The sequence below is a fragment of the Sinocyclocheilus anshuiensis genome, unplaced genomic scaffold (assembly GCF_001515605.1).
Source record: "Sinocyclocheilus anshuiensis isolate Anshui unplaced genomic scaffold, SAMN03320099.WGS_v1.1 scaffold735, whole genome shotgun sequence".
NCBI classification, from domain to species: Eukaryota; Metazoa; Chordata; class Actinopteri; order Cypriniformes; family Cyprinidae; genus Sinocyclocheilus; species Sinocyclocheilus anshuiensis.
Window position 1 is genome coordinate 1,277,173 of NW_015548245.1, and position 10,692 is coordinate 1,287,864.

The following is a 10,692-nucleotide window of genomic DNA, read 5'->3' on the forward strand; positions in this document are numbered from 1 at the left end:
TATGTATGTCTTTATTTATTTCAGGTTTATTTGACAGGGACAATGCACATCAATAATACATAAACGTACAATGTGCCAGAATTAGCCAGAAGGCTATTTTGCATCTGCAGTCCCTGGACTGATGGTAAAATTGTCACCCTAAAATATAAAGAATTAATCAATACATAATACTTACATACTCCAAAATGCATATAACATTCACACTATTCCTAAAAAACAAACAAAAAAAAAAACATCAGCTTAAAAGTTATACTATACATAGAACCAACAAATCAATACCAGCTTACTCATACACACACAATCCAACTGTCAAACAAAATGACAATGTATCAATAATATCATAATATCAATATACACGCAAAGATAATGCAAGCATACAGACAAGTAACAGTAGCCCTAATCATTCAATCAGTACTAAACCAAACAACCACATATAGCAAAAATCTCAAACTAGTAGAGCAGAAAAGACAAGACAGCAGCAGAGTTTAGTTTATAAAATTAATGTTGATAGTGCTGACTCTCAATTAACCACTTCTTTAAGGGAAACTTAAAGGAGGCATAAGTATTCAAAGGGACTATGCAATCACCTCTTACTGCACTTCTCGCTAATCTGTAACCTGATGGTGCTACGTTTACAAACTGGCTCAATACAGGAGGAGCCAGTCCATATCTGATTTTATACATAAGACAAAGATCTGTATATATAATCAAATTTTCCCAACTTAAAATATTGTATTTTTCTTTTAAATATCACAGTGATGATGCATGGTGTATGGATATCCTATCTAAAACTCTCAAAGTTTGTTTATATAAAGAGAGAATTGGTTTGAGAGAAGTATTATTCGCTTGTGACCAGGTTGTCAAACAATAGGTGATATGTGAGAAGATAATTGAATGCATAAACATCTTCGCAGCCTAGTTGACATGCAGCTATGGGCATATCTAAAATTTGCCAAGTTGAACTTAATGTGATTGCAAACCTTCTTGATGTGTGTTTTAAAAGTAAGATTGCTATCAGTATATACACCCAGATATTTAAAATCTGAGACAACTTGTAGTCTCTCACCATCTATGACTACATCTGTCTCCGCACGGCAACTTTTAGTTTTACTGAAAAACATACATACAGTTTTCGATACATTTAGTTGTAAGCAATTATGTTTTAGCCGTTCCGTGATCTTTAACACTGAATTTGTTAGCTGATTAGCAGCTTGAGCTGCACTATTAGCTTGTACAAAAACTACTGTGTACTGTCATCAGCATACATCTGGATTTTGGAATTGAAACAAACATTTTGCAAATCATTTACATACAGAGAAAATAAAAGTGGGCCCAAGATTGAACCTTGTGGGACACCTGCTGACAAAGAAACAACACCTGATTGATAATTCTTCACTCTAACCAACTGAGTCCGATGTGTTAAATATGATTTTACCCATTTAATGGTGTCTACAGAAAAATTTAATGCATTCAATTTAGATAAGAGAATTCCATGATTAATGGTATCGAAGGCTTTTTTTAAATCTAGGAAGACGGCACCGACAACCCCTCCTCGGTCCAACAATAACTTCACTTTTTCTATAAAATAGCAATTGGCTGTATCTGTTGAGTGATTTGTACGGAAACCAAACTGATGTGGGTGTAAAGGATAAGCACTGGCATTTAAATTATTTATCATTTGTTCTGCAACTAGTTTTTCGGCCACCTTGGAAACCACGGGCAAATACTAAAAGGTCTGTAGTTGCTGGTGGATAGACAATCACCTCCTTTAAATACGGGAATTACAGCAGCTAATTTCCACACATTTAGGAATATCCCATGAGTAAATGAAAGATTTACAATTTTTGTAATCGGGTTGACTAATACTTCAGAAAGCTCTTTCAACATACATGTATTCATCCCAATGACATCTTTAGCTCGAGATGGCCTAAGGGATCTAATCTGACTCAGTGACAGGTTCTATGTTGAAAGCTGGTTCTGTCTAACTTGACAAAAAGTGTTCTTATACTCAGGAGTAAAATACTTAATGATATTTTCTACTGAATCAATGTAATAATTATTGAGAACATCAGCTACTTCAGCTGGCTTAATCTGAAGCTTTCCATACCTACCCAGCACTGGGTCAGTGTACCCCAATGTTGGGTAAACTGTGCCAAATCGTAAAAACTGGATACATTTGTCAGCGGTCATTTTGTGTTGTGTCCTGAGAGAAACTTGACTGACTGGAAACTTCCTGAATTAAATTAAGGTATCTATTACATTGTATTTCTCTAATATTATTGCTGTAAAAATAGGAAAATGTCTGAATTTTTCCTTTTTTTTGTTTAAATGTACGTTGTATGCAGCTAACGTCTGCTTGGAACACTAGCCTTCTACAAATGCAGTATTCACTGGATCTACACTCAAAGCAAACAATGTGTTGGCACCACAGTGGAAGTTTCACCTCCAGCCAAACGGATGCGTGACCAGGGGCCAGTTGCATAAACTTAGCCTCTATGTTAAGATTGTGTCTTAAGTACGAGTTCGACCAACTAGCAGTTAGTCTTATTTTTGGATTCAACTTTTACTAATCTACAATTTAATATATCTGAATTAAAAAAATTATGGCCAGTCTTAAAGAAAAAAAATTGAATGACTAACTTGTAAGACTAGTCTAAACCTTTTATGCAACCAGCCCCTGGGCTGAAACACGACACGACTTCACTGTTAAGATTCTGTGCGCTCCACTGACTACAACAGAAGCGCTATTGATCTAGTATGCCATTGTTGCAGCTGTAGTTGCGCTATGCATTTGACGGGTTGAAACTTAAATATCTGACAGGCAAGATGCCACGAGGTAAAGCTGTTTTTGATGTAACTTTTCAAACATGAATATAAGTCATAAATATAAGTAATTTAATAAACTAGAACAGCCTACTGGTAGCAATTTTCTTTCCACAGATTCCCACTGGCTGCTCTTGCTGCTCCTGTTACGTCCTAAAACATTTACTGAATGTTTTTGAAGATTTTATGATTGTAAAAGACTGACTTGGCATTGAATAAAACATATTGTATATGAACTGTTCTTGTCCTGTATATATATATAAAACAGATTTTAGAGTGCATTTTTATTATTTAAAATGAAAAACCTTCAATAGGTTGACTGACCCAGCACTATGTCAAAAATCAACCCAGCAAATGGGTTAATGAATAAAACCCACAAGCTGGGTCAAAATAACCCAGCATGTGTTCTGTCCAATATTTACCCAGCGCTGGGTTGCCAAATAACCCAGAAATGGTTGTTATTTGATTAAAAATGGTTTTTATGCACTGAATGTTCTAAGTGTTTCCTTGTTGCTCAAGACGTTTCACGACTTAATTAAGTGCCCTTATCTCTTGTGGTGGTAGAAACTCTCTGACATGTAATGTCTTTGTACGACTTTTCAAACTTATTAGTCTTTGCAAATGTGGAGATTACAGGTGTTAGTTTGGAGTTACATTGTCAAGAGTTGTAAGTAGCTGACAGTCAAACGGCCCATCTTTCAAAGATGCTTGATTTCTCACCTGTTTAGTCAACAAATGTCATAATGTAGCATCTTATTTCAGAAAAAAAACACTTTTAACTGCTTGATTTTGTCCCCTCTATCTTCTGTATAGTATAAAACACCATTTTATTTTTCAGACTGACGTGTTGCATTTGAAAAGTAGAGGAGCAAGCTAACCTTTAATGAAATTACTTCATTTCCATGGAAAAGATGAGAGATGCGCATTTACTTGTAGAATCAAACCAATTACTATTTGATTTGACTTTTGTGTAGCTGCTTGAGGAGCATTAATTGGCTATTTTGTTTCAGATGCATGATTTTTATTATCAATGTGTTTATTTATTAGCATTAGTATATTTCTGATAAGACCTTTTTAAATTACTTTTTTTCAGAGCAATCAATCTGATGTCTAGATTCAAGTTTGATTGTGCTATATTTTGCTAAAAGTGTCGATGCTGTAGAAATGTGTTCATTTTAAAATCTTGTGATCTTGTCATTTGCATACATTTTCTTTACAGTATTTTGTTCAGTACTTTGCATTGCAAGTTAATTAGCATAGGTTTTTTTACAGGTTAGTTTTAGCAATGATACAATGCACTTGGTGACCAGCTACTGGCCAAATACTCAAGTAGATTTTAGACACAGAAAATTACGTTCTTATTAGACTTGAGTGAAAGCGTTACACATTAGCCTTTATTTTAAAACCCGCACATTTAATGTCACACATATGCTGAGTGGTGTAAAACTAACACCAAACATAAATGATAGAACTTGCATTGAACCAGACAACTAAATTAGTTTATCCAGCTTGCCCTTCCATGTTTCAGATTGCTGCTGAGTAGGTGGATTAATGCATTTTTGTATGCGTGCATGTTTTTATGCACTGAATGTTCTAAGTGTTTCCTTGTTGCTCAAGACGTTTCACGACTTAATTAAGTGCCCTTATCTCTTGTGGTGGTAGAAACTCTCTGACATGTAATGTCTTTGTACGACTTTTCAAACTTATTAGTCTTTGCAAATGTGGAGATTACAGGTGTTAGTTTGGAGTTACATTGTCAAGAGTTGTAAGTAGCTGACAGTCAAACGGCCCATCTTTCAAAGATGCTTGATTTCTCACCTGTTTAGTCAACAAATGTCATAATGTAGCATCTTATTTCAGAAAAAAAACACTTTTAACTGCTTGATTTTGTCCCCTCTATCTTCTGTATAGTATAAAACACCATTTTATTTTTCAGACTGACGTGTTGCATTTGAAAAGTAGAGGAGCAAGCTAACCTTTAATGAAATTACTTCATTTCCATGGAAAAGATGAGAGATGCGCATTTACTTGTAGAATCAAACCAATTACTATTTGATTTGACTTTTGTGTAGCTGCTTGAGGAGCATTAATTGGCTATTTTGTTTCAGATGCATGATTTTTATTATCAATGTGTTTATTTATTAGCATTAGTATATTTCTGATAAGACCTTTTTAAATTACTTTTTTTCAGAGCAATCAATCTGATGTCTAGATTCAAGTTTGATTGTGCTATATTTTGCTAAAAGTGTCGATGCTGTAGAAATGTGTTCATTTTAAAATCTTGTGATCTTGTCATTTGCATACATTTTCTTTACAGTATTTTGTTCAGTACTTTGCATTGCAAGTTAATTAGCATAGGTTTTTTTACAGGTTAGTTTTAGCAATGATACAATGCACTTGGTGACCAGCTACTGGCCAAATACTCAAGTAGATTTTAGACACAGAAAATTACGTTCTTATTAGACTTGAGTGAAAGCGTTACACATTAGCCTTTATTTTAAAACCCGCACATTTAATGTCACACATATGCTGAGTGGTGTAAAACTAACACCAAACATAAATGATAGAACTTGCATTGAACCAGACAACTAAATTAGTTTATCCAGCTTGCCCTTCCATGTTTCAGATTGCTGCTGAGTAGGTGGATTAATGATGCTCTGAATCCATGGATAGTAGTGGGAAATTCGAGTGTATGCTGAGAGGTGGTCTCCATTGCTCTTGGTTTCGGAAAAAGACACAATTCCCTCTGCAACACCTCCACAAACAAGAGGACCCCAGAGTCTCCCTGTGGATTATGTCATTTGATTATTAGTATATCGCAATGCACTGACACTGATACACCATACAGTAGATAAGAAGTTGTGAGTGGTGCAACTTGAAATACCCGTGCTGGTTCAGTTGATCCCTCAGTGCACAGAGTGTCAGCCGTTCCACAGTTTTCAGAGTCTATCAGAGTCACGTTTGCTTCTTTGAGCACATTTGATGGAGACTCGTCATGGTATTTTTTCCAGCCCCAACCCATGACCATGCAGTCCTTTTGGATTTGTTCATTCTCAGGTTTTGGAAAAGCGATAGTACTCACAATTTTGTTCAAAGTTGCTGGGGTTTTGAGCTGAAAGAGAAGATGCAGAGTTTTTGGTTCAGTCAATAACCACTACATTTCATTCAGTGTTTTTGGACATATTAAAGATGATGCATTCATTGCAAGTTAAGCTGAGCAAAAGTACATTCTGCAAATGTCAATGGCATGATACTAATAAAATTGTTAAATCTTAAATATTACCTTTAGAAGCATGATGTCATGAGCTGTTTTCTTCATATTAAATTTTGGATGTGGAACGGGATCTACCTCTATACCATCAGGTAAAAAGTTGGTATCATTGACCCCCAAATAGACCATAAGATGACTAAAAAATTAAATAAATAAATAGATATCATAGAGACCAGAGTTACAAAATTAATATATATTTACAATACAAAGACATGACTGCCACTTTGGTTGTCAAAAGTCCCTAATCTAAAAGACACTTAATGTTCAGTAATATTATCAATATGTCTCTGCACTGATAGCAACAGATGAGAGCAAAACTTGAACTGAACTAAACTGGATAATGACACTATTGTTTTCTGTTGTGCTGCTTAAGCTGAATCACATCTTGCAACATCAACTCTGTTTTTAAACTGTAACTAAGTTGAATCAACATTGAACTGACTTGAGCTGAATAATGATATTGCTGCCTTCTGTAGAGCTGCTTCAAAACTTGTAGAACTTTTCAAAACATATTAACTTTACAATGTTATTGAACTGAACTGAACTGCACCAACACTGAACTGACTTAAGCTGAATAATGACACCTTTTAGAGCTGCTCGAAGGAGAATTTGAACTGTCTCCATAACTGGGTTTTCCATAATTTATTCTGCTATTTTCCTGTTTATTACTGTAAAGCTGAAACGATCTGTATTGTATAACGTGCTACAGAAATAAAGGTCACTTGACTTGACAGCAGGTGTGTTTTTCATAAACTTTTAGACAATAAGTGCCTGCACTTAGTTTGTATACTCTTTCTGATTCATGATTTTCTGACTGAAAATGTTAAAATATGATAATTTCACCTACCTTTGTTTACAGTGGGCAGCTGTCATCACATAATCCTCTCTTACCAAAAAACCACCACATGCTACTTTTGATATCTTATCACGAATGTAGACCATGTAGGGTCGACTGTGGGGAACGGAGACTTTACCACCAACAATGCCATCATGCATGGAGAAACCTAAAAAAGAGTTTAGTTCTATGAAACTATTCAACAGCATATTCTGGGAACACAGTGAGCCTGTTGTACTGAAGTAGACTAGATGTAATTACCTGGGGTGCAGGAACGCAGCAGTAGCAGACAAGTGATATGCCAAAGGATGCTCATTGTAGACAGCTCAGTTACACTCCGTGTGCACCACAGAGATGTTGGGTTCTGCTTTTATAGAGAGATTCATGGGACTCACACCCAGAAGATAATGGCAGAAGCTGCAGTATGCTCTGCATCCAGATCAGTTTAACTGATCTAGCATTTAAAGGAAGAGTTGATCACAGGTCAGTGATTATCATCGACTTTTGTTGTTTCACAACTCACACTGTGGTGACAATATCAGAAAGTGCACACTATGGACTTGATAGTTGCAAGAATTTCATTATCTGTAATGTTCGCAGCTTCTGGTACCTTGACTACCATTCATGGCCATTTTTTATACATAGCCACTTGATCAGGTACAACTTTTACAAATCCCTTTGTCCCGAGAACAACCTGATTTCTTTGTGGTATGGATTTAGTAAGGGACTGGAAATATTTTTAGAGATTCTGGTCTCTGTTGACATGATAGCATGATACAACTGCTGCAGATTTATCAGCTGCACATTCATGGTGTCATTATTAAATTATTAAATTTGATCCCCTGCTGATTTTGTAAGTTTGTCCACTTACAAAGAAATGAAGGGTCTGTCATTTTTATGGTAGGTTTATTTTAACGTATAGAGACAGAATACCAACCAACAAATCCAGAAAAAACACATTATATAAAGGTTAGAAATTGATTTGCATTTCAGTGATTGAAATAAGTATTTGATCCCCAAGCAAAACATGACTTAGTACTTGGTGCAGAAACCCTTGTTGGCAAGCACAGAGGTAAGACGTTTTTTGCAGTTGGTCACCAGGTTTGCACACATCTCAGGAGGGATTTTGATCCACTCCTCTTTACAGATCCTCTCTAAATCGTTTGGCAACTCGAAGTTTCAGCTCCCTCCACAGATGTTCAATAGGATTGAGGTCTGGAGACAGGCTTGGCCACTCCATGACCTTAATGTGCTTCTTCTTGAGCCACTCCTTTGTTGCCTTGGCGGTATGTTTCGGGTCATTGTCATGCTGGAAGACCCATCCATGACCCATCTTCAGTGTTCTGGCTGAGGGAAGGAGGTTCTCGTCCAAGATTTTACAGTACATGGCCCCGTCCATTTGCCCCTCAATGCGGTGAAGTCGTCCTGTACCCTTAGCAGAAAAACAGCCCCAAAGCATAATGTTTCCACCTCTGTGCTTGACTGTAGGGATGGTGTTCTTGGGGTCATAGTCAGCATTTCTCTCCCTCCAAACACGGCGAGTCAAGTTAATGCCAAAGAGCTCAATTTTGGTCTCATCTGACCACAGCACTTTCTCCCAAGCCTTCTCTGAATCATTTTAATGTTCTTTGGCAAACTTTAAACGAGCCTGTACATGTGCCTTCTTGAGCAGGGGGACCTTGCGGGTGCTGCAGGATTTCAGTCCATTGCTGCCTTGTGCAGATCTACAATCTGACATCCTTTGACAGCTCTTTGGTCTTGCCCATGGTGGTGGGAGAGGTTGGAATGGAAGATACAGAATGTGTGGACAGGTGTCTTACACACCTAACGAGCTGACATTAGGAGCAACTTCTTAAAGTGGCAGGACTAATCTGTGTTCCACATGGGCACATAACCAATCTGTGGGAGCCAGAATTCTTGCTGGTTGGTAGGGGATCAAATACTTATTTCACTCACTGAAATGCAAATCAATTTCTGACCTTTATATAATGTGTTTTTTCTGGATTTTTGGTTGATATTCTGTTTATCTCCGTTAAAATAAACCTACCATAAAAATTACAGACCCTTCATTTCTTTGTAAGTGGGCAAACTTACAAAATCAGCAGGGGATCAAATAAATATTTCCCCACTGTACTGGGTAATAATTTTGCCACTACAGTATATGTTTGGGTGTGATTTTCAATTTAAACAGTCACGTCTATTTTAATTACATTACACTATTTACACCTTTTTGAGCATGTAACCCAACCCCTACCCCTAAACCTAACCATTTGTCAATATAAAACACAGGATATAAAAGGCAGATACAACTACAGTCACAATTTACGTATTAATATTCCAAGTCTTCCAAAGCAAAACGATTAATTTGTTAGAGGAACAAACAAGATCACCATCTCCATACACCGTAAAGTGCAGTCTGTGTGCACAAATTCAAAAATTGCTTCCAGAAGAAGCGTTACGTCAGCTTTGGAGGTGAAATGCCATTGGCTCTTGTGTGCCTTGTGACTGATTGCGTCATGCTAATGTTTGGGAGTATTTTTTAAATGAAATATGACAGCATTAACAGAGCAGGATCATTTTCAGCGATTAATACCTTGTGTTTTACTCTGTTCTTCACATAAAGATATCGTATGGCTTCAGAAGACTCGGAATGCAACAGATAATATTTGTTAAATAATTATTGTTTAATCTATTTTCACACAATTACAAAACTATTATAAAATCTCAAATAACTAAAATAAATTAAATGTATTTTTGCCTAATTTTTGATTGACAGCTGTGTTAGGCAATTAGGTGTTAAGCCACGGTCACACTAGACTTTGGGTGTTTCTCAATATCCCTCCTCGTTTCCTCGTTCCTCCGTCCTCCATCCTCCATCCTACGACCCGGAAACCGATCAAGCTCAGCCATCTTGTAGGACATCTCAATTCTCTGGGGGCTTCTCAATATCCCTCCTCGTTTCCTCGTTCCTCCGTCCGCCATCCTCCATCCTACGACCCGGAAACCAATCAAGCTCAGCCATCTTGAAGGACATCTCAATTCTCTAATTGCACCGCAAGGAGGCAAGGATCGAGGAGTGAGGAGGCTTCCAGAGGAGCTATGAGCGAGGATACACAGGTGTATCCTCTGTGGAAGTGTTTTTCATTGAAAAACCTGACGCACGTGTAAATTCTCCTCCCCCTTCACATCTGTTGTAATCATTTTAATTTATATTTACCCTTTGCAGTTTAAATAAACCATACATGTCATATATTTCAAGCAGGGCATTTTGCTTTATTAATATTTATTATGAATGTCTTATATAGCAAACTTTTACAACATAAGTGCAGATCCCTTTAGCGTAGCTGATGCCGCTTTGAAGTGACGCTAAAGGGAGCTAGGATATATCATTTCACTTAATTCAATTCCTCCATCCTTGCATATTTTCCTTGTGTCCTTCCCTCGCATCCTGAAGGGGTGGAGCTAAGACGCGAGGAAAGCAAATGAGAATGCACAAATAAGAATTGAGAAGCACCCCTTGAGCATGCGAAATTTGTTTGGACTGTTCTGCGAAAAGGGGCGGGAGCTGGATATGACATCATGCGCCAAGGTTTTCACAGCACACACAACTCACCAGTCATAATTCTTTTCTATTTAAGTGATTACAATCAGTCACAAGTATAGTTAATCAAGTACACATACGCACACATACAAATCTCATGCAATAAAAAAATCAGATAAAATTACACTCACTGTTTCACTGTTCAAACATACCATCCGCTCC

At 37.0% G+C, this 10,692-nt stretch overlaps 1 pseudogene; it reads right to left on the minus strand.

The window, feature by feature from the left end:
* Window positions 1-5,173: 5,173 nt before the first annotated feature.
* LOC107655228 (mast cell protease 1-like) lies at window positions 5,174-7,264 on the minus strand (annotated as a pseudogene).
* Between the last annotated feature and the right edge of the window lie 3,428 nt (window positions 7,265-10,692).